This window comes from Sinocyclocheilus rhinocerous, unplaced genomic scaffold (assembly GCF_001515625.1).
Source record: "Sinocyclocheilus rhinocerous isolate Xijiao unplaced genomic scaffold, SAMN03320098_v1.1 scaffold241, whole genome shotgun sequence".
Lineage (NCBI taxonomy): Eukaryota > Metazoa > Chordata > Actinopteri > Cypriniformes > Cyprinidae > Sinocyclocheilus > Sinocyclocheilus rhinocerous.
In genome coordinates, this window is record NW_015659312.1 from 563,374 (window position 1) to 585,195 (window position 21,822).

Genomic DNA, 21,822 nt, shown 5'->3' on the forward strand with positions numbered 1-21,822 from the left:
CTCACACTTCAAGAACCTCTAAATAAAATAAAATTCACTGAAACTTCATGATTTCAGAACTTAAGATCTGTATGTTCTTAAAAGGTTATATATATATATATATTGTATATATATACACACATACATACATATTCATTAAATGTGTAAAAAATGATTGCATTAAATATACTGAATACCTCAAGTTAACACGTTAACTTTGACACCCCTAAAAATGCATTGCATTAATTTTTTCCCCTCATGTTTCCACCCACTTCAGGTCCCCAGACAGTCCCTAGAGCCCAGTTTGAAAACCCCTGTTCTTGGGTATCAGCTGTCTCAGTGCTGGTCAAGTTCAATTGTAGGTTAAGACAGATAAACTAATATGTAAATAATCCTTAGACTAAAACCACAGGTTTGGGTTTAAGTCCAAAATGATTTAAAGGGGTCATATGATGTTGCTAAAAAATTATTTGGTGTATTTGGTGTAATGAAATGTGTTTATGCGGTTTAGGTAGGCGTGGTTGACTCTTAACTTTTATAAAGAATATCTCTTTGGATTTGAGACTTTAGTCTTTGCAACTTTACAGATCTTCTTTATGCACCAAGAGCTTGTAACACTCGAAAGAGGAAGGAAAAATTGAAATCGCATCATATGATCCCTTTAAATCAGTGAAAATTATTTGTTCTTCACACTAGTTCCACTGTCAAATAACCTGCACACACCCACAGCATCAAACAAACAGAAGATGGAACATTGCTTATTACATGGGCAAGAACATGTGTGTGTGTGTGTGTAAATATATTGAATAGGGACAGCACAGGATGGCGTAAAGAGATTTAGACATAAACCACATCCTCCACATCTCGTTCTCCAAGTTCACAGGAGCCTTTTGAAATATAGTTGTGACACCGTGACAGCCCACCGACACAGTTCTGAGATGTTCTGCTCAGTTAAGGGAAATGAAGCAACCACATGTAACAACAACAAACTGAACGAACTGACTGAATATCAATAATCTGGTTTCTCTGGGGCACCTTTGCATAAGCTAAAAAAGGAACTCAGAATTGTTTCTCAGAAAAGCCTTACATTTCATCCTCTCATAGTTTCAAGAGTTACCACAAGAAAAGATTATGGCTGAATATTGTACATACACCACACTTTACTTGTAATATGCATCATGTATGAGCCTAACTGAATGCCTTTAAAAATTACTATAAAATAAGCTGAATATACTCAAGTTCCAAATTATACTAATAATAATTACAGTAATATATACACTACAGTTCAAAAGTTTGGGGTCAGAAAGGATTTATTTTTTGAAAAAAAAAAGAAAAAATGCATGGACGCATTAAATGCATCAAGGATTCAGCGGGGATGTATCAAACAAAAAATACATTTACATTGTCACAAAAATGTTCTATTTCAAATAAGTGCTATTCTTTCGAACTTTCTATTTATCAAAGAATCTTGAAAAAAAATGTATCACAGTTTCCACAAAAATATTGAGCAGTATTCAGTATATTCAGCTTTGCCATCACAAGAATAAATTACATTTTAAAATGTATTAAAATAGAAAATAGTTATTTTAAAATGTAATATTTTCCATAATATTACTGCATTATAAAAATTAAGCATAAAAGGCTTCTTTCAAAAACATTAAAGAATCTTACCAACCCCAAACAATTGAATGGTAGTATTTTTATATAATAGTTGCACAATAATAATTATAGTATATTATATTATGTTATATTATTAAGATTCTGATGGCATGTTATTTATAGCTGTAACCAATCCTAGTAATTTGACTCAGAGAACCCCAATTTTTGCACATCAAAAACAAATTGGCTGTCAAAAAGAAAGATTTATTCTCGTGGCAAAGACAAGTGTTGAACATTGCTCTCGTTCTCTTACTCTTTATCATGCTGACGTCATTGGCTCCATCTCCGATGGCGAGTGTGACAGCTTTCTTGTGTCGTTTAACCAGCTCCACCACCAGAGCTTTCTGAAGAGGAGTCACTCTGCAGCAGATCACTGCTCGACAAGCACACGCCGTCTCCAAAAACTCACGCTCCATATCTGCTTCCAAAGCATGAGCCTGGTCAACAGAGAGAGGAAAATATTTCTTAATATCTCTGTTGAATAAAACATGCTTTTACCAGCCTAAGCTGGTTTGCTGGTCTTGACTGGTCAGTAAGCTGTGACCAGTTGCATAAACTGCTTAGACTAGTCTTAAAGGTTAGTCATCTATTTTGTTTTTCTGCAAGACTGGTCATAACTTTTTGAAATCAGTTATATAAAAATAAAGACTGGTCTAATTTGAATCCAAAAAGTAAGACCGATTACCACTTAGATAACTGCTAGTTAGTCAAACTAGTTCTTAAGAAACAGTCCTAACATAGTGACTACTGTAAATTTATGCAACTGCCACCTGGATTTAGAGGGGTTTTGGGCACCAACAACCAGCAAAACACCAGCTTGGTCAGACCAGCTTGAACCAGCTAATACCAGGGTCTTCAACCAAATGAAATGAATACCATTAATTTCATATTTAAAAACTTCATCATTCAGATTCTTTCTGAACAAAAGGAGTGTTGTTACTGTCACCTAAAACTTAAAGCCATTAAAAATCTTTAAAAAAAAAAAAATTGAAATAGAGCTGAAATAAAATCAAATATTAAATCTAAATATTATATGAAAAACTTAAACTTAAACATGGATCAGTGGAAGACTCAATAAAAGCGTGGCATGAGGTTATTTTTTAAACTGATCAGTTCTATAAGATCTGGACCCCCTATCAGGACTATTTGGAACCACATCTTAGTCATCCTATTAAATTCTAATATAACCTCATCCTATTATATTACAGGAAGTATTATAATCTAAATAATCTGGACATTTTTAATACTATTTGTTATTAAGTTTATTATTTGCTACTTTCTGTTTTCCCTGAACAAACTCGAAATTGCTGCTTATTAATATTTAGTAAGGTAGTTGGTAAGTTTAGGTATGGGGTAGGATTAAGGGATCTAAAATATAGTCATGCAGAATAAGATATTAATATGTGCTTTAACTACTAATAAACAGCCAATATGCTAGTAATATGCATGCTAATAAGCAACTACTTAACTGAGAATTGGTCCCTAAACTAAGGTATTACCAATTACATAATTAATTATATAATAATAATTATTATTATTATATTTAATAAATAACATATTAAAATAATACATACCATATAAAAATATAAGAAAATAATATATAACATATAAAAAAATATATATATAATTATATTTAATTGAAAAAAACTTTAATTTTATTTTTTTGATGGCCGATGCCAATAATTCAGAGACCACAGTGGTGTAGATATGCAGTGCATATTCATAAATTATGCTACAATCAGGTATATTTTATTTCTTAATTCGTATGTGCTGTAATTTAAAAATGTATGAACAAAATAATTTGAATTTAAAAAATAACGTAGAATGTTTTATACTTTAGCAACTTTCTGATTTTGTATTCTTATTTATTCTGATATAGTTTTTCACAAATAAAGGGAAAAAAACGAAAATGAGAAATGTTGCCTTGGCAACAAACTGAAATAAATAAGATGAAATACTAAAATTACTAAAATCAAAAATAGAAATAAAAATAGATCTAAAGAGAATTTAAAAAACAAATCAAAATGACAATGTCACCTGATCAAATCAGAAAACAGGTCTCATCGACTTGTCAGAGAAAGTGTTAACGGCAGTATGAACTGATAGCGATATTTATATACTTTTAAAGAAAACAACTAACCAAGCGAGTTGTTTTTATTGTTGCCATTTTATTCAATCTTAATATTTGAATGTTAATGAGAATAAGAAAAATGCATATGCATATCAATCTGCATATGTGATGGACATTGGTTACGATTATCTTCAGTATCTCCTTTGAACGCATCTTGATTAAATAGTAATTTAATAAATACTAATTCATAATAATCCTAAAATAACACTGAACTAACTAAACATAACCCTTTAACTAAACCAAAGAGCATGAATAACATTAACATTCATAACTAATTCCTTCCAGTTAGGCTCCTGAATGCTTCTCCCACCTACCAAGCTGTGTCCGCTGATGATGAGGGCGAACTCTCCACTGATTGACTCCAATAAGGAGGAGGGCGGAGCCTGAGGAGGCGAACATTTACTCTCATCAGGGATCCAGTTAGCAGTACCACCACCTCCACATCCATTTCCAAAGGCACAAGCACCACCCCATCCCTGAGCTTCAACTTCCTTCCCTCCATCTCTGGTGCGTGCCGACTCCAGCATTCGCTCTCTTGCTTTCCTAAAAAAACATAAGAGGATGAGAAAACGAAAAGGCCTTTCCTGAAAGACTTATATCTCTCATACTTCATGGGTTGATGAATTTGATGAATGGAAACATCAGCATTGTACCTCAGCTCTTCACGTATGCTTTGGACCGTGTGTCCATTAACAATGAAGATCTCTGTCATATTATCTGTCAGCATCTTACAGGAATAACCAATATTCACTGCAGTCTCTGTCACAGAAGGAGAAAAATACACGTTGTATTTGTGTTGTAGTTGTAGTAGTGTTAAGTCAATGATAACAGTTGTGGCCAAGCCACATGACTTTTGATTTTGATGCAGTTCTTACCCTGTTTGTCTCCAGTAAGCACCCAGATCTTGATGTTAGCCAGTGAGAGAATGGCAATGGTCTCAGGAACCCCCTCTTGCAATTTATCTTCTATAGCCGTGGCCCCCAACAGCTGTAACAAGTATTAAATATTTCATATTATTAACAAGAAGACTAAGGAGACAAAACAAAAGGAATCAGACACACAAACACACCATCATGTCCTGTTCGATCTCCTCATAGGCTGCAGCCAGCCGGTCGTCTCTGCAGTCTGTGGCCTTATCAGCGCCGCGGAAACGCTCTGCCCACGCCTCCCACTGCTCCTCAGGCAGATCCCGATAGGCCACTGCGAGCGTCCGCAAGCCATCACCTGCATACTCCTACACATATCCCAACATCAGCTCATGATAATATCACTTTTTAATTTAATTATTCATGTTTTGTTTTATTTTGTTTTGAGAACCATTACATATGATAGATAAACTATTATCAAACAAAAACTTAACTTAGAATGAAAAGCTGCTAGTCTATGATGGTTACTCAAGGCTGCAACAGTAAAAACAGTAATATTGTGAAATATTATTACAGTTTAAAATAACTGCTTTCCATTTGGATATATTTTAAAACATCATTTATTCTTGTGATGTAAAGTTGAATTTTCAGCAGCCATTACTTCTACAGTCTTCACTGTCACATGATTCTTCAGAAATCACTCCAATATCCTGATTTGGTTCTCAAGAAACATATAGAAACATAAACTTATTATTTTCTTAAAAAAACAAACAAGCAATCGTTTTGACCCCTATTTCATTGTATTAAAAATATTATAAATAATAATATACTTGTAATTAATATTATGTAATAATATATTTATAATTAAAATAGTATTATACAGGCTTTCTGTGCCTGATTTTACAGCATTATTTTCTCTTTATTACACAAAGAGAAACCATTCAAACCTGTTATTTGAAAAATGATTAAATAGATGTTTTTCTTCATACTACAAACGTTTTGGTCTCAAACCTTTTCCCTTCGTAGTTATATCTTCTCCCCTACATAGTGATATCTTAAATTAGGCTACCTTTGCAACCCTGTCACTTGCAACCACATTTTATTTACATATATTTTTATTTATATTTTATTATTCTAAATGTTTGTTTAACTGCTACAAATAACTATATCACAACAAAAGTCCCATATAATGTTTAGTTATTAGGTAAAAATACAACTAACAGGCTTTAATTACTAGAACATCCACAAGAGGGCTCTGTTGTTTGTCTTATAAAGACAGCAGCAGACTGGGTTCTCTTAAAGAGTAATTTAGAACTTCATACAAACAGCTAAGCTAACAGTAAAAACAAAGTAAACAAAAGCAAACACTCACGTTGAGATGGTCTGAAGTGATATTCATTAGTTCATGGTTGCAAGAGTGAAGCCTCTCGAAAAGCACAGTGTCTGCGCCCTTACAGTACAGACGAATACGGCCCTCTGGATTCCTCACTAAAACACACACACACACACACACACACACACACAATTACAGACTGTGCTTGTGCCTCTGCAGTGATGGGAGAAGCTCCCATTATCTCATAGTCCTAACATTATTGGACTTCTTTTAAGATAATGTATCTTAAATAATGCCTTTGTTTCTTACCCATTTGGCAAAAACTAACAAGGTTTTATGAATCATAAAACAAATGGGGAAAAATGATTTACAAAACTGATAAAGAGAAAATTCTGCAGTGCACTCAATAACACTCTCTCACTTCTCTATGTAAACACAAACCAACTGGACATAAATGACAATATGCAAACAAAAATGAAATGGCTGCTGCAATGTAAGCACCACTTACCCGAACATAAGGGCCATAATTCAGCATTATGAGAGTGTATATGACACACACAACACTTTCTGTATTGAATTTAGCGCTAATGTTCCACTTATTTATGATGCTTGGCAGGCAGATTTCTCAGTCCTAAGGGAATTTTACCGGCTCTTTCTCTTTCGCACAGTGCTAAACCATCTGGCATTACAGCCAAATATTATTTGTCACTGTTCACTGCACAAAAAATGTGTGTGTGTATGTACTTAGCTATAGTTTGGGCTCAAAAGTGAATCAATCTGACAAAACTTTACTTTTTTAAAAAATGATTTAATGTGGAGGCGTTCTCATTTTTGTGACATATTGCATATTGTGCTTTTTTACAAATATAGTCAAATGTTTTTCGTTATGTCAGTTGCAGGAATGAGAGTGTGTGCTTGTGTTACCTATGACAGACATTCTTTTGCGGATGTTATTGAAGTCCAGGATGGCGAGGAGCATGTATGTGACCGCTTTGCCGAGCTCTTGTGTGGTGACTGTGCCGGGTGTGCGAGAGCGGAACACAAAGCCAAAGTTACGTGCAGCTGTTACTAACGCCCCCTCATCTGGAGACTGAGCCTTATACACCAGCTCTCCTTCAGGAAGTGAAAGACAAGAGAGGCAATAAGCAAGGAGGACAACATGAAGAAGGACAGATAATGAGATAAAATAATCATATTACAATCCAGAATTACTTTATCATTTCCTTCTAACGATATTAAAGTCAATAGCTTCCTTAAGTAAACTTTATTTAAACTCTTCTATTGGATGAAATAGCTCTCTGAGTAAGGCAGATAATCGATAAACCTCAAAGACTGTTTGTTCCAGATCCTTACCCTCACTCTTCTCCTCGCTCATGACCGTGTGGCAGAGAGACAAGACCCGGAAGAATTCATGCACTGCTGGTTCTCCCGCCATCACTGCCTCTAGCAGAGACTGGTCGTAGAAACAGAAGTGCCGGTCTGCTAAAGGGTTCCAAGCACTGAAGTCCAGGGGCTGGACCCTCTGAGAATAACAGATTATATAAGCACTTTCTGAGCAACAGTAATGAAATGGCTAATAAAAATGACAACAACTTCTTTAATTCCACAAAGTGAATCTTGGATGCACTGACCTTCTGCTGAGCTCCCAGAATGTCCATCACCTCACCTGTGAAATGAGAGACAGACTTAAAATGAGATCTGTTACAAACCTAATACAATACAACATATTTATCAGTGTATGGTGTCTATACTGTTTGTCGTAAATCTGCAACTCTGCTAAAGCAGTTGCATAGTTTTATAAAAATATTTTGTATTATTTCATTTACTATCATTTATTTTTAGTATTTCTATCAATTGTCTATATATATAGACTGCATTGTGTGATGGACATCGGTCATGATCATCTTCGGTGTCTCCTTTGAAGGCATCTTGATTAAACAATAATTCAATTAATAATAATAAATATTATAACAGTATATAAATAATTATAAAAAAGCACATTGCAGATTTATCTATATATATCTATTATTATTATGAGTATTATTAGTCTATTTAATTTATGTTTATTTAAATGTTTATAACTATAAAATATACAATAATCACAAAAATCATATTTTAAAATAGACACCAAATTGTTGAAAATTCTGCTAAACCATCTTGGCATTTTTTTCTTGATTATTTCATTCATTATTATCATTTATTGTTTTACTTTTATTAATTTTGTATTTTTATTTTTAATAACTAAATTATTTTTATTATTATTAATATTATTATTGTCTATTTACTTTTTGATTGTTTATTTAAATCTCTATAACTAAATAAATAAGTAGAAATTAAACAGCTTATTTAATTTTTGTTTGAACATTTTTTGAAGATTAAGCTTTCCTTGACTGCTTGTTCAAAAACAAACTATTTAAAAAAAAATTCCAACAACAAAATGTACTATTATTATTATTGTTATTAATATTAACATTATTGTTATCTAATTACTTTTTAATGTTTGTAGAGAGTAGAAAGAACAAATAAATCTTATTTAATTTTAATGATCAACATTTTTTTGAAGGTTAAGCTTTTAATTTGTTCAAAAATAATAATAACAATAAAAAAAGATTTGAACTTTTTAAGGCTATATTTTGTACCATATACATGCAAAGTGCCAGTTGATGAATTTTATATTATAAACTGATGCGTTTTATCTGTTAAAGAGGACATCGGACGAAATTTTCACTTTTTTAGCTTTTTTGCCTTTAGTTAGAATTCTGGCATCTCTGCCAGCTCAGAAAAGCTGAAAAGAAAACAGGCAACCAGTTTGTTTTGCACTGTCTGAGTCTGAAACTGTGTCCAGTGAGCTGTTTCAATTTGCAGCAGGTTTCTATGTAGATAGCCAGCTATTTGAATAAGCCCACCCTAGAGCCAAATACAGAGTCCAAGGCAGCAATTCACATGTCTTGTGTCAAAGAGAGGGGTGGGGTGAGCAGTAGCTCATTATCATTTAAAGAGACATGCACTGAAACGAGTCGCTGTGAACAGAGCTGTTTTTGACAAGGTAAAGTGGGTGTTGTTTTACATGACCATTGGGGAATTTTAACCAAAGTATGTTTCAGACATTTCATGAAGACCCTAAAGAATCATACCAACTTGTAAAAATGGGTATCCGATGTCCCCTTTAATTTGTTCATTTAATGTCTATTTATTTAATTGATTGGTATGCAGCTGTGTAATAAGCAAGGTAATATACAGTCAGCTGGTCATTACAATATAAATTTACAATATAATGCACATCACCAAGATACAAGACTCATAATGATATGATAATGGCCAGCTGCTTGCACATTATACCTTGAATATAACTGCCATGTGCTGTTTCTCACCATATGCGTGACCGTTGATGGAGCACTTGTTGAAGGTCATGATGTTCTGGGTGAGTGTTCCTGTCTTGTCACTGAAGATGTACTCCACCTGTCCCAGCTCTTCATTTAGTGTGGTGGTCCGGGCCTCTGCTGCTGTGTTACTACGGCTACAGAACATCCGCCGGTCCCAATTAATGAAATAACTGTGACCCAGACGAATCACCTCCACACTAAGAGATTCAGACAGATGGAAAGAGAAACAGACGGAGGGTTATCAAAACGCAAATATGACCTGCTTTTCAGTAGAAACACTTAAATTGACTGCAGACCTCTGACCACAAGGCAAACACAACAAAACAGACACACAAAAATACACACAGTTTTCCTGTTATAAAGACACAGGTTATTTAGTATGCAGCTGAAACAGACAATGGCATAACAGTCTACCAGACCATTAAAAGCAAGATGTAATACTGTTCATTTATAGAGACTTCACGAATCTGTCATTTAAGACTGTCATTAAAATCGGAGTTTGGGTATGTGTGTGCTGTGCCATGGTGCTGCTCAGTGCCATGCAGCAGTTCTTCCTGTACGAGTCTGTACCAGTCAGAGGGGGGTTATATTCACTGGACCACACAGCAGAGTTAGAGCTCATTCAGAGAGCTGGTTCAGAAAGGTTCGGTCAGGACTTTAGTGGTGTTATATGGACTATGTTATATGGGAGGTTGTTGTTATGTCAGAGAGAAAAAAGGGGAGTCTATGGGGTCTATCTCTTACCTGTTAGGAAAAGTCTGAAGAAACATGAAAACAACAAAATACATCAAAATAAAATAAAAAGCACAATATCAAGCATAAAATGAACTTAAGCTAGTACTTAAAAAAAGCATCTAAATGAAAGAAGATAAGTAGATTTTAACTGGAATTTTTCATGAATATGATACACTTTGGTGTCTCAAGACTTTTTAAGAAATGGAGCATTAGATAAACTATTATCTAAAAAAAAGTAGCTAGTCCTAAACATATCAAATGTTTATATCCCCCCTTAAAATTCTGATTTTGGCCAGTTACAGAGGTCTTGACCTTCTAGTATCCAGCGAATAAAAACAGTATCCAGGAGCTAAAATTATACAATGTTTGTTATTTTAGTATTATTTATTATTATTATTATTATTATTATACTATTATAGGTTTTATTAACGTTTTGAGTTAGCTTTTATTTTATGTGCTTTTTTTATGTTACTTATTTTATTAGTTTAATTTTGTGCAATTTTGTTGCTGTTGTTTTTTTTTTTAATTATTCAGATTTAATTTACTGCATTTATTTCAGTTTTAGGTTGGTTTTAGTTTTGATTTTTTTCCAGTTAGGAATTTTAATGCTTCAGCTTAACCTTATTTCATTTAGCTGATAAGGCAACATTTCAAATGTACGCCTAGTTTCAGTTTTCCATGTAATATTAATATTTTTTTCTTTATTTCAGTTAACAAAATATTTTTAATAGTTTAAGTTATTGATAATAACCCTAATAGAACAAAAACATAATTTTAAGATAAACAGTGAAACTATTCGAATAATTGTAGTAATTTTTTTTTGAATGACTAAAAATGTAATGCTTAGCATTGTTTATCCCTAGAAATGAAAAAAAAAAAAACAGCAAAAATATCCTAAATTGGATAACATAGTTGACAAGCTTCATATAAAATAAATAGGAAATAAAACAGCTTATATAAATTTTACATTTATGTTCAAAACATGATTTTTTTTAATGTTTAGCGTTTCAGACCATTTTCTATATTTTTTATTTGATCATATTCATGGTCAGTGCCAACTGAACAGTTTTCATGGGATAATTAATCTTTCTTCCTGCGTTACAACGTTTATCTCTCCTCATCTTGCTCTCTCTCACCTGACATAGAGGGAGATGGGCACGACTGTGTTGAGGATGATGACATAGGACCAGAAAGACAGGAAGGCCGAGAACAAGAAGTTGTCCACTGGTGGGTCCCAGGGAAGGAAGCTCTGGAACAGAGCACCCACTTCTTTTTCCCAAACTGCATTTCCTATGGCCAAGATCACTCCCATACACACCAGGAACCCAAAAATCTGAGAAGGGGAAAATTACAAAACTAATTTGGACTAATTTAAAGGGGTCATATGATGTTGCTAAAAAGAACATTATTTTGTGTATTTAGTGTAATGAAATGTGTTTATGCGGTTTAAGGTTAAAAAAACACATTATTTTCCACATACTGTACATTATTGTTTCTCCTCTATGCCCCGCCTTTCTGAAACGCGTCGATTTTTACAAAGCTCATCGGTCTGAAAAGTGAGGTGTGCTGTGATTGGCCAGCTATCCAGTGCGTTGTGATTGGCCGAATACCTCAAGCGTGAGATGGAAATGTTACGCCCCTCACCATATTGTGATGCCCTGTCCGGCCGGAGCGACGAGACAAAAACATTAAAACCCATTATAAATGAGGCATTTGTTGCATCCAGTGGGGACATAATTACTGATTATAATGACTTATACTGTCTTTTTACGCATTGCGTTGCATCGCGCCGCGTAAACATAAAACCATGTCTGCATTTGTGATCGGAGAAATGACAAACAACAAGCGCTACTCTACACTGCTCAAAACTCGCGTTTGAATCATCAGTGGCAAATGATAAAAGAAAACGTACTTACGTGAGTCAGAACTGCCGGCATTTTAGTCTAACGTTACTCTCCCAGGATCAGTAAACAGTCCTCCATAAAATGTGCTGCACACATCTGAATATTTGGGTTGAACTGTTCTGGAACAGTGTTGTAAATACAACTTAACCACTGATTTCTAGTCGTGTCCATTTTTGGAAGGCCAAACAAAGTAGTTTCGCGCTTTCACAACGAAACAGCGTCACACACGGCGGCCTAGAGCGAACGGTGGTGGCCTACAGTGAGCAGAGGCCGGGGGCTAGCATGAGGAACGGCCGGAGGGTTAGAGTGAGCAGAGGCGGGTGGGCTTGAGAACGGCGCTGCCGGCGATTTCGACGAAGGAGCGTCTGGAAAGACATGTGACGACTCCGGGCTGGACTCCGCTTCGTCCACGGTGAAAGCCGATCCGGCATCCACAGCGCAAAGGTGTAGTATTTCCTCAGCGACCAGCACAGATCAGCTCCAGGCATGACGAAGCAGATATCGTCCTCTTTTGGAAGACCAAACAAAGTAGTTTCGCTTTCACAACGAATCACACAGTGCCTTCACGACATGGCGGCGGCAACAACAATACTACAGCGAGAATAAAAGTTACGCCTTCTTTCTTTGCGTGAACATTTGGGCGGCGTTATGCAAATCTTCCCACATCGTGACGTAGACATGTGGGGGCGTGTTAGAACGAGCCATTTAGGTAGGTGTGGCTGACTCTTAACTTTTATAAAGAATATCTCTTTGGATTTGAGACTTTAGTCTTTGCAACTTTACAGATCTTCTTTATGCACCAAGAGCTTGTAACACTCCAAAGAGAAAGGAAAAATTGAAATCGCATCATATGACCCCTTTAAGATCTTGAATTGTATGCCTATTTATTTACAGTCAAACATTACTTTGCAGAGTTTATGCCGTTTATTTATTTCAGTACCCAAATCTTCAGAAATTCAGCAGAGGTTTGTAAACGAGTGTGTGTTTGTAAACAGTTTCTCACCCACAGCACCAGTGTATTCATCAGTCTGTCTATACTGGTCCGCTTGAACTTGGTCCGTCCACTGTTCTGCATCAGTTTGGTGTCAGGACCTGAGGTGCACCATCATAATTATGACAGGTTAAACTAAAAACTAATCACACAAACACACACACACCAACCTGCGAAAATAACAAGGCCATAGCAGCTCTCTGTGTTGCGCAGTACACAGCCGCGAAGCAGCATATTCTGGTTGCTGAGGAGGTATTTACAGTCTTTCCAATACAGAGTCCCGCAGAAACGGTCAAGCTTGTTGTTGGGAGGCTCACACACCACTTCTCCTGCACATACACAGCACGAGAGATACAGGAGGAAAAAGGAGGTCACACATATTGAAAACATCAAAACAGTACCATTTTATGTAATATGTGTTATGACCAACTGTTCAGCATCCTGGGTCTCAGTACAACTTGTGAGCTTTGGAATTTTTTGTTGTTCTTTAAAAACAGGAAGCGTGGGTGGTCTGTGCTGACACAGGTTTGATGGTGTGTGTGTATGTGTGTGTGGCAGTATATTGTGTTGGGTGTTAAAGTAATGTTGCTGAGAAACTGTCCACCACATATATTACTTTCCGCACACTTTGACTGCATCTTTGGTTCTCTCTCTCTTTAGTAAACTAACTCATAGTAGCGTCAAACAGGTGTTGCACTTTTGCATTTTTAGTGCATCTATTCACTAGCCCATCATTGAATTTATTCTGACGTTATTCTGCGCTGGAATAGCACTCTATCATGCATACTTAAATTATGTAATTTTTCTTTTAGAAATGTCAAAAATTGTATATATAATTTAATTTAATTATACATTTCTTTTATTCAATTATACATTTCATTGTATTTAGCACGTTTTTTTTTTTTTTGGACGAGTTTGTGCTGTAACCTACTTTGCATAATTCCTTTAGTGAATCTGTACTAAAATATGCAAATAAACAGTGGTTGTCAGTAAGTGAAATTCATACTAGGGTGCCTTCACTGAAAATACGCAATTCCTTTTTATTGCCTTTCTATTTTTGTTCCATAAATTTCTGCAAATCTGAAACACACTGTAAACAAACATATTCTCTCATTTATCAGTTCACAAGATTGGCCACTCTGGCTAACTTTCACATCTAACTGGAGCGCGTTCAAAATCACATACCATCAAACTGGGCCAGGTTATTAGGATCTCCCAGCTCTGAGGTAACAGACAGAGACTGACGCACCTTCATGTTCGTTTCGCTGTGGCAGAAAAATAACGACATTGTATTGAGCTGCACTGGAATCACTAAATCATGTTAAACAGCAAATTCAGGAAATAAACACAGGCATACCCATCCAGTTCTGCAGTTTCAATGTAACAGAGGCCATGTGGTTCACTGCTGGACAACAGGAGCAGGTCAGCCTGTAACACATATACAGTATACAGCAGTGTTATTATTAACATTTTTCCTTAAAATAAAGCTGAAATAAAACAAAATATGAATATTAAGGGTGAAAAACGAAGTTTTGTTTAGTTTAAGTTGAAGCACTAACAGGGTTTCTGCAGACTTGAACAAGTTAAATTTAAGACTTTTTAAGACCTTTTTAATACCACCTTATTTGAAATTTAAGACCTAAACCTGTAATGGAAATACACATTTTATTACATACATATATGTAATATTTAATGTGTATAAATTAAAAAGAAAACAAAATATCAATGCTGTAATAAATGGTATTTATTACTATGATATACAGTGAACTTTTCATGTCAGCAGACAATATTCCATACAAAATATCCCCGCAAAATAACTGCATCACTGAGATTTTTGGTGGAGTAAACAATTTAATTTTAAGACTTTTTAAGGACCCGCGGACACCCTGACTAAAATTACTAACTGAAAATAAAATAAATAAAACCAAAACTGAAATAAAAATTGATTTAAATAGTAATATTTTAAAAGACAAAAACTAATAAAAAGTATAAAAGCACAGCAAAATTACTAAAAATGTAACCAAAATTAACATTTTAATGAAATCTGAAAGTACAAAAAGAAAAGCTATTCAAAATATTAAGAAAAACTATAATAGTATCTAAATAATATTAAAATAACACTGGTATACAGACTAGAGACACCTAAGCTGCTGTTTATCCTTGAGAGACAGAGTAACCAGAGGCATAATCATCGAATAAGACCTTGGCTACTGGATCAATTTCACAGTGCAGTATTCAAGAGCAAATGCATCAGAGATTGGTGCGTACATGACCGTGAATTACTGCAAGTAATGTCTGTGACTGCTGAGCTAGTAAAGTGTCTTTTTATTTTATTAAACCATGTTTAATTAATTCATTAATGTCATGAAGGACTACAGAGGAAAACTCACTGCCACAAACTGATTGTTCTCCAGTTTGATGATGTCACCCACTCTGACATTCATCCATTTCTCCTTCTGAAGACTGAGAAAGTGAAAAAAAAAAAAGTATAGGATACTTATTAATGCTTTGTGATTGTTGGAAAATTACTATACAACAATTAAAAGTATATATATATATTAATGTGTATAAATTAAAAAGAAAACAAAATATCAATGCTGTAATAAATGGTATTTATTACTATGATATACAGTGAACTTTTCATGTCAGCAGACAATATTCCATACAAAATATCCCTGCAAAATAACTGGATCACTGAGATTTTTGGTGGAGTAAACAATTTATTCTGAAGCAATATTTTCATCAGTGTTCTATCAGCTTTTACATACTTAAATCTGCATATTTACCTTTACAAAGGCCTATTTTTAACCTTTTTAGATGTATGCATCATCTTACATGTCAAATTATTACAATTTATCAATAAATTAAATATACACTGTAGGGCTGCTACCAGTCAGATTAAATAATTTACACTGCAAATAACAATAATTACAACTGCAATAAATAATGTTATGAGATTAATGTTTTAAATGCATTTATGAATATACAAATAAGAAATGTTGAGGGGGAAAATGCATACTTTTCAACAAACTTCTCAACTGAACTACCAGTAAGTGGCGGTAAGTCACTTAATGAGTGAGTATTGAGTCATTCATTCAACTGATTGAGTGTGTTATCATGCTGGTATCTTAAGGACTTTCGTGGACAGCTGACTCCTAAAGTTTTTGATATTCTTCATATTCTGTGTGGTGGTCAGATAAGTTTAAATAGATTTTTACCTTTTATGGGCATTTTACCTTTATAAAGCCATTTTTCTATAAGTGTGCATTATCTTTTGAGTCAAATTCTTACATTTAATCAGTGAATAAGAATAAGACATTTGGGCTGTTACCAAGCAAATGAAATCAGTATCAACAAAATTCATCTTTGCAATACAGACCTAAGCTGCATCTGAAGTGGCATTTAGATGTGTTTACACACTGTTTAATGCAGAACATGAATGCATTTAACCTGCAGTTACAAATGCATAAATAATGTTTTGATATATTAAACATAAAACATTGAATACTGATATTTGAAATAATTTAAAAAATGAAAAGATACTTTAAATGTGAAATTAAAACCGCCAGTAGGTGGCAGTAAGTCACTGTTAAGTGAGTCATTGCGACTGAACCGAATCATTTAAACAGTTGATTCATTCAGGAAGGAAACACTGTTGCTCAGAGACGCAAAACAGCGCTGTGGCTTTGTTTGGAATTATTTTTGTTGGCGAAATAGTGCAAAAACAGGCAATATGGTGTCTAAAACGTAAGTCTCTTAATAAAACTTCTAGTTTATTGAACTGTTGTAAAAAATCAATATCACATTTGTATGGTAATTTTTGGAGAAAAAAAGGCACTCTTCCGTGTGAACTTGAGTATAAATATACACATTTTCTGCCCCCATGTCTTGAATTTGTGATCATTCTGAATGTATTTTAATAGACTGAATCATGCAGTGATCAGGCAGAGCGCACTCTAAATGCGCACACACTCTGTAGGTGTTTTGAAAGTTTGTTTGTTTTGCGTCGTGAGAATATTGAGTAAAATAGCTCACTTGTCATGGTGTTATTTAACTATATCATGTTATGAATAAACTAAACATTTTGAATTTTTACCTCAGTGTGTTTCTTCTGAGTTTATGTGTGCTGTCACGCTCATTTGTTCTGAAGTCTCGAGACAAACAGAGTGAGCCTCAGCGCGAGCTTGTATTCTGTATTCTGCTAATTTACTGCAATTCTCTCTGATGACGCAGTAATTTACCGCGGGAAGAAAAAATCTTCGGTCTGTCCAATGATTGTAAAGTCATTAGGTCCGTCAGACTTAAGATATTTTAGCGGTAATGAGACCAAAAATAATTAAGACCCATCGAATCCGAATTTAAGACATTTGAAGACTTTTTAAGGCCTTATATTAGGAAAACGTTATTTAAGACATTTTAAGACTTTTTAAGGACCCGCGGACACCCTGACTAAAATTACTAACTGAAAATAAAATAAATAAAACCAAAACTGAAATAAAAATTGATTTAAATAGTAATATTTTAAAAGACAAAAACTAATAAAAAGTATAAAAGCACAGCAAAATTACTAAAAATGTAACCAAAATTAACATTTTAATGAAATCTGAAAGTACAAAAAGAAAAGCTATTCAAAATATTAAGAAAAACTATAATAGTATCTAAATAATATTAAAATAACACTGGTATACAGACTAGAGACACCTAAGCTGCTGTTTATCCTTGAGAGACAGAGTAACCAGAGGCATAATCATCGAATAAGACCTTGGCTACTGGATCAATTTCACAGTGCAGTATTCAAGAGCAAATGCATCAGAGATTGGTGCGTACATGACCGTGAATTACTGCAAGTAATGTCTGTGACTGCTGAGCTAGTAAAGTGTCTTTTTATTTTATTAAACCATGTTTAATTAATTCATTAATGTCATGAAGGACTACAGAGGAAAACTCACTGCCACAAACTGATTGTTCTCCAGTTTGATGATGTCACCCACTCTGACATTCATCCATTTCTCCTTCTGAAGACTGAGAAAGTGAAAAAAAAAAAAGTATAGGATACTTATTAATGCTTTGAGATTCTTGGAAAATTGCTATACGATGATTAAAAAGTGCTCTAAAGTGTATATATTTTTTTTTTTATAAATAAATGTAATATTAATTTACAAATTACAATTAAAATGTATATTACATATTCATTTTAAATATATATATATATATATATATATGCTTTTATGTCATGAACATTCACTATCTTGCAAGCAACAGCTCAGACACATTTATATTTCTTGTAAACAGCAGATGTTTTTTTGCAAACAGAATGTAAAAGGAAGTGTGTATTTTAATATGAGACTCACATGCCACCGATGAGGACCTGAGACTGACGGTTATTCACCTGGTTGTCACTCTTGTGACGAAACTGTGAGATGAACAGAGATGTGTGTGACGTGTGTGTCTGACTGTTTTTTCGTGTGGCAGTTGTGGTGTGATAGGTCACTATAAGTATAACCATATTTATGTGTGTAGAGGAGTTTGGCAGTTACAGTAAGTTACAGAATGTGTGTGTGTGAGACTCACATAGTCATCGGTGGCATCTTTGACTGCAGTGATGCTCAGCACCAGCACTAAAGGCACGATGGTAGTGAACCAGGATAATGAGGAAATCTGTGGAATCAACTGAGACAAAAACATACACACGATTACACACATTTTTAAAGCCACTTGTATAACATACTAATGCACCAACTAGTCTTAGTAATTCATGTGAACACGTTCAAACAATCTGTCAAAATGATTGTGGCATGCATGTTCTCGCTAACTGCAACCTTTAGGCCAGGATGAATATTGTCATGGTCACAGCCATGATTTGATGTTTACAAAATAACTTGTTTTTTTCTCTACACTTGTAAAAATCATTTGAAGTAAGAATTAATTCGGAGTATATACCTGCAGTATGAGGAGAAACAGGAAGTAGGTATTGGCAACTTCCTGGAACTGCTCAAACAAGTTGACTGGAAGGAAGGTAATGATGTTGTACTTTGAGGTCATGATGCAGTTGCTCTGTGGACAGTGAAAGAGATGATGGGGAGAGGTGAAGGAGAGACAGAAGAAAACTACACTTACTTTATAAGTAAATGTATGATGTATGACGTTATATGTGTGACTTACAGCATACTGGAACTTCTCATTGTACTCTCTATCGTTTGCCCGGACTCTCCTTTCCTCCTCTGTGAAGAAAACAAACTCTGAGATGTAAAAATGGCCTGAAATATATAAAATATAAAAATAATTTTGATGCCAGCGATAGACCATTACAAATGAGTCTTCACTTTTTTTCTGTTTAAAAACTGTCAGGTGTGGAATGACATGACGCTAAGTAAATGACGACAGAATAACCACTTTTAGGTGAACTATCCCTTTATGGCACCGTCCACTGAAGCTTCTGAAATGCTTAAACACTACTGGAATAGAAATAGAAAACCGAAAAATAATCAACTCAAACATACAACATGGGGCTTTTGTATGTTCAGTCAGAAGACTTGCTTACTGGCTTACAATAAACACACTGTTCTGTTGTGCAGACTAATAAACTGTTCTTTTATTAGTCATTGCAATGTACGATAACCCTAGAGAAAAAAGAAACAGGAAGCCGTGCACAAGCAGCACATGCAAAATATGCTTTATGTTTGCTGTGAAAAAAGTTTGCATTAGCTGAGCGCACAAGTCACGCACCTGCATATATCATGCAGTAACAGTGGAATACAGTAACTTTCAGTTCCCCATGAAACAAACTATACAATCAGAGGGACATGTCAGTGCTAAACACCAGCTTTAATCAAATGAGACAGAGCTGTAGTTGCTAAGTCGAGTGCAACACAACAAAGAAGAAGGAAGTCATGGCTAATTGTAGTGTGACAGATTAATTTCTGCATTACAGACTGTGGTTAGCATACAGTCATAAACCTGTTGTTTTCACTTCTGTTGAAAACGAGACTCACAGTTCCAAGCTCACACAAAGCTCTTAACACCGCAGTGTTTCCAGCCAGACTGACACATAAGACACAAAAACACACAAAGTAGTAAATAAACACACCAGCTTGTATCAGAGAAAAGCTCTTTCTTTTGGGTCTCTCGTCTTTTGACAGAAATTGCAGAAAATGGCTCTGTTGGATTCACTTTGCTATGTATCTGTCACATCCTGTGCTCACAGCTGCACAGTTTTTTTGTGCTGGGTAATGGCCATTCCATTTGACAGCCTGTCTGTATGTGAGTGTGCGTGTGTGTGTGTGTATCATCATATTATATTATCCATGGCTGACTCACTGCATCTTTGTGGAGGAGACAGGTTTCTCTGTTCTACCCTGCTGGAAAGATCTTAGACCAGCATGAATTTCCAAACACTCTAGATTTTGTTGGTTAGTACTGGTCTAGCTGATGGACCAAGGAAGTGTTGAGCAAAATATCTCAATCAAATCTCTCCTCTGAAAGAAAAAAGCAACTGAAACTCACTCTTATCTCTCATCTCTTCCTCACCCTCAACATAACCTTTCACTGTGGTAGTTTGCAAGAGGCTCATACAGATAAAGAGTAAGTTAAAGCATTTGGTTGGGCTGATTTCACTCTGTGCTACTATAAAATTGATGAGAATCTTCTACGAAAATAAAAAAGACTAACCTCATTACTCCCTGCTCAGAAGTGAGAAAAAACAGGTCTGATGAATGGCCGAGAACTGCATCTGCACCATTTACACATGCATCAAAAGGTCAAACCCATAAACCCATGCACGCGAATATAGCCAGTCTGTAGTCTATTTCCTCCTGCACCGAGACCTTCACACCTGCTCTGGTCATCTGCTTAATCACCGAGACTCTCTCTGCCTGTGGTTTCCTGTGTTAAGACAGCTTGGCTCTCTCATATTTCGCCACTATAATGGCCGATTTATATGCACTGCCCACATAGCCAGCACACAGCTACAAACTAAAGCAAGCACTTTAAGCTGCCACAAAAAAAAAAAAAAAACATCAGCAAAAATTTTGCCTGTCACTGGGGCAGTACCCTTAAAAGTACACCTTTGTATTCTAAACTGTATGAAGCTAAGTAGGTCAGGCTACTAATATGTACCCTTAAAGTGATAGAAAATTCTGTCATCATTTTCTCACCATCATGTAATTTCAAACATGTATAACTGCAGAACACAAAAGTTGGTATTTTGAAAAATGCCAGTTTTTTTGTTGTTGGTCCAAACAATGAAAGTCACTGGAATGTTGTTTGGACCTCAATGCTGTTCAAAATCTTAATTTGTGTTCCACAGAGAAAAGCAAATCATGCAGGTTTGGAATGACACGAAGGTGAGTAAATTTAGGTACCATTTCTAGGGGCATTTAGGTCAATAATGCACCATGTATCAATAATCATTGTAATTCTATGAGAATAGGAAAGTCATACCACAACTATAATGATAATGACAGAGGAACATTTTCATTGGAATCACTTTCAAACAATCTTTCGAGCTGTTGAATGATAAAAACATTGACAGGCAATCAGAATTTACCAAACGTTATAAAGCCAGAGAATTTAAAGCTGCAGACTGAAAAAAATAAAATAACATAAACAGAACATTATTGTGCGTTAGTGTGGAGCTAATATAGCTATTGATACAGTTATCTTTTTATTTAGCAGTCTTGGTAAGAATGGGCCTTAACACTTTTATTCTCAGCATTTGTAACACTTATAAATTTTGCATCTCTACTGGTAGCTTAGAAATGAGTCATACTGTAAGTTTATATCAGCTTAAGTTTGATCTTTTGCTTGTGAATGCATTGTTTCTGAGTTATGCAATCCTTGTGA

General features: G+C 34.9%; 1 pseudogene; it reads right to left on the reverse strand.

The window, feature by feature from the left end:
- LOC107723571 (phospholipid-transporting ATPase ID-like) overlaps nt 1-21,822 on the reverse strand; it is a 35,931-nt pseudogene that overhangs the window by 5,696 nt on the left and 8,413 nt on the right.